Source organism: Polyodon spathula, chromosome 24 (assembly GCF_017654505.1).
Source record: "Polyodon spathula isolate WHYD16114869_AA chromosome 24, ASM1765450v1, whole genome shotgun sequence".
NCBI classification, from domain to species: Eukaryota; Metazoa; Chordata; class Actinopteri; order Acipenseriformes; family Polyodontidae; genus Polyodon; species Polyodon spathula.
This window is the reverse complement of record NC_054557.1, coordinates 15,004,347-15,007,445: the sequence shown is the minus strand read 5'-3', so window position 1 is coordinate 15,007,445 and position 3,099 is coordinate 15,004,347.

Sequence of the window (3,099 nt, the reverse complement as noted above, 5' to 3'; positions counted from 1 at the left end):
CAAAAAAAGCTTGGTTTTGAATTAATAATTGAACATCATGGCCGATCCTCTTTGCATTAAAGCTGGGTTGTGTTATTTTCTGCGTATCCCTGACAGTGTGTGTGTGTGTGTGTGTGTGTGTGTGTGTGTGTGTGTGTGTGTGTGTGTGCTGTGTGTGTGTGTGTGTGTGTGTGTGTGTGTGTGTGTGTGTGTGTGTGTGTGTATTGCTGGTATCTCTGACAGTGCTGTGTGTGTGTGTGTGCTGGTATCTCTGACAGTGCTGTGTGTGTGTGTGTGTGTGTGTGTTGCTGGTATCTCTGACAGTGATGTGTGTGTGTGTGTGTGTTGCTGGTATCTCTGACAGTGCTGTGTGTGTGTGTGTGTGTGTTGGTATCTCTGACAGTGATGTGTGTGTGTGTGTGTGTGTGTGTGCTGGTATCCCTGACAGTGCTGTGTGTGTGTGTGTGTGTTTGCTGGTATCTCTGACAGTGCTGTGTGTGTGTTGTTGGTATCCAAAAATAGCTTGGTTTTGAATTAATAATTGAACATCATGGCTGATCCTCTTTGCATTAAAGCTGGGTTGTGTTATTTTCTGCGTATCCCTGACAGTGCTGTGTGTGTGTTTTGCTGGTATCTCTGACAGTGCTGTGTGTGTGTGTTGCTGGTATCCCTGACAGTGTGTGTGTGTGTGTGTGTGTGTGTGTGTGTGTGTGTGTGTGTGTGTGTGTGTGTGTGTGTGTGTGTGTGTGTGTGTGGTGTCCCTGTGTGTGCTGTGTGTTGTGTGTGTGTGTGTTGCTGGTATCCCTGACAGTGCTGTGTTTGTGTTGCTGGTATCCCAAAAATAGCTTGGTTTTGAATTAATAATTGAACATCATGGCCGATCCTCTTTGCATTAAAGCTGGGTTGTGTTATTTTCTGCGTGTGTGTGTGTGTGTGTGTGTGTGTGTGTGTGTGTGTGTGTGTGCTGGTATCTCTGACAGTGCTGTGTGTGTGTGTGTTGCTGGTATCCCTGACAGTGCTGTGTGTGTGTGTGTGTGTGTGTGTGTTGCTGGTATCTCTGACAGTGCTGTGTGTGTGTGTGTTGCTGGTATCTCTGACAGTGCTGTGTGTGTGTGTGTGTGTTGCTGGTATCTCTGACAGTGATGTGTGTGTGTGTGTGTGTGTGTGGTATCTCTGACAGTGCTGTGTGTGTGTGTGTGTGTGCTGGTATCTGTGTTGCTGTGTGTGTGTGTGTGTGTGTGTGTGTGTGTGTGTTGCTGGTATCCCTGACAGTGCTGTGTGTGTGTGTGTGTGTTGCTGGTATCTCTGACAGTGCTGTGTGTGTGTTGTTGGTATCCAAAAATAGCTTGGTTTTGAATTAATAATTGAACATCATGGCTGATCCTCTTTGCATTAAAGCTGGGTTGTGTTATTTTCTGCGTATCCCTGACAGTGCTGTGTGTGTGTTTTGCTGGTATCTCTGACAGTGCTGTGTGTGTGTGTTGCTGGTATCCCTGACGGGTGTGTGTGTGTGTGTGTGTGTGTGTGTGTGTGTGCTGCTGTATCTCTGACAGTGCTGTGTGTGTGTGTGTGTGTGTGTGTGTGTTGCTGGTATCCCTGACAGTGCTGTGTGTTTGTGTGTGTGTGTTGCTGGTATCCCTGACAGTGCTGTGTTTGTGTTGCTGGTATCCCAAAAATAGCTTGGTTTTGAATTAATAATTGAACATCATGGCCGATCCTCTTTGCATTAAAGCTGGGTTGTGTTATTTTCTGCGTATCCCTGACAGTGCTGTGTGTGTGTGTGTGTGTGTGTGTGTGTGTGTGTGTGTGTGTGTTGCTGGTGTCTGTGTGTGTGTGTGTGTGTGTGTTGCTGGTATCTCTGACAGTGTGTGTGTGTGTGTGTGTGTGTGTGTGTGTGTGTGTGTGTGTGTGTGTGTGTGTGACAGTGTGTGTGTGTGTGTGTGTGCTGTGTCTGTGTGTTGCTGGTATCCCTGACAGTGCTGTGTGTTTGTGTGTGTGTGTTGCTGGTATCTCTGACAGTGCTGTGTGTGTGTGTGTTTTGCTGGTATCCCTGACAGTGCTGTGTGTGTGTTGCTGGTATCCCTGACAGTGCTGTGTGTGTGTTGCTGGTATCCCTGACAGTGCTGTGTGTGTGTGTGTTTTGCTGGTATCCCTGACAGTGCTGTGTTTGTGTTGTTGGTATCCCTGACAGTGCTGTGTGTGTGTTGCTAGTATCCCTGACAGTGCTGCGTATATGTGTGGTGTGCTTGCATCCCCTTTCTCTTCAGTTTTTATTTCTATTAAGCTATAATATAAAGACCATTTTGAGTGTTTAATGGGAATATATTTGTAGTGATTTGTAACAGCTGAATTTTCATTCATGAAATATCTTTGGAAGTCTTTCTGTTTTGGTGAGGATTGAGGAGTGGTGAGTACTATCTTCTGTATAATTAAGTCAGTAACATCCCTGTGATGCTCTAGTTAAGACTACAGCAGTGGGACTAGTTCAGTTTGTCTATTTGTTTTAGGACCATACTGCTTATGCAGGCTTGAGATAGTGGTTTTCCTGTTTGGGACTGCTAGTAGGTAAACACTCGCCATACTAAAATAAACTGCCAAAACAATCCAAATACTGATCCGGTTACCATTTCAAGGACCTCTATAAACTGAACTGGAGATGCTATTGAATGCAGGGGGGGGGACACACACCTTGCTTTCCTTCTAACGGGAAGTTGGGAAGAAATCAAAATGGCAAAGGTTTCGACAGTAGTTTCCATTACTGCAGTCTTTAATGAGAAAACCATACGCAACAATATAATTTGGAGGCCACCAGCAAGAAATAACCCAATTAAACAAACCCAGTGAGGCTGTTGTATTGAGGTAGGTATATCATGTGGACAGCACAGAGCAGGACATTTCATGTGCTCTACTGGTAAGACCTGGAGCAGTTCGTTTAGAACAGACCCGGCAGCACATCACTGAGCTAGAAATCGAAAGCTATTATGTATCAGATAAAAAAAAAAAAAAAAAAAAAAAAGAAATTACCAAGGAGAGGATTTGCAGATTTAAGCGCTGCAACATCAATAATAAATGGTAACGACCTCAGAAAACCACAGGAGATATCAGAGTCACTGCCACAGC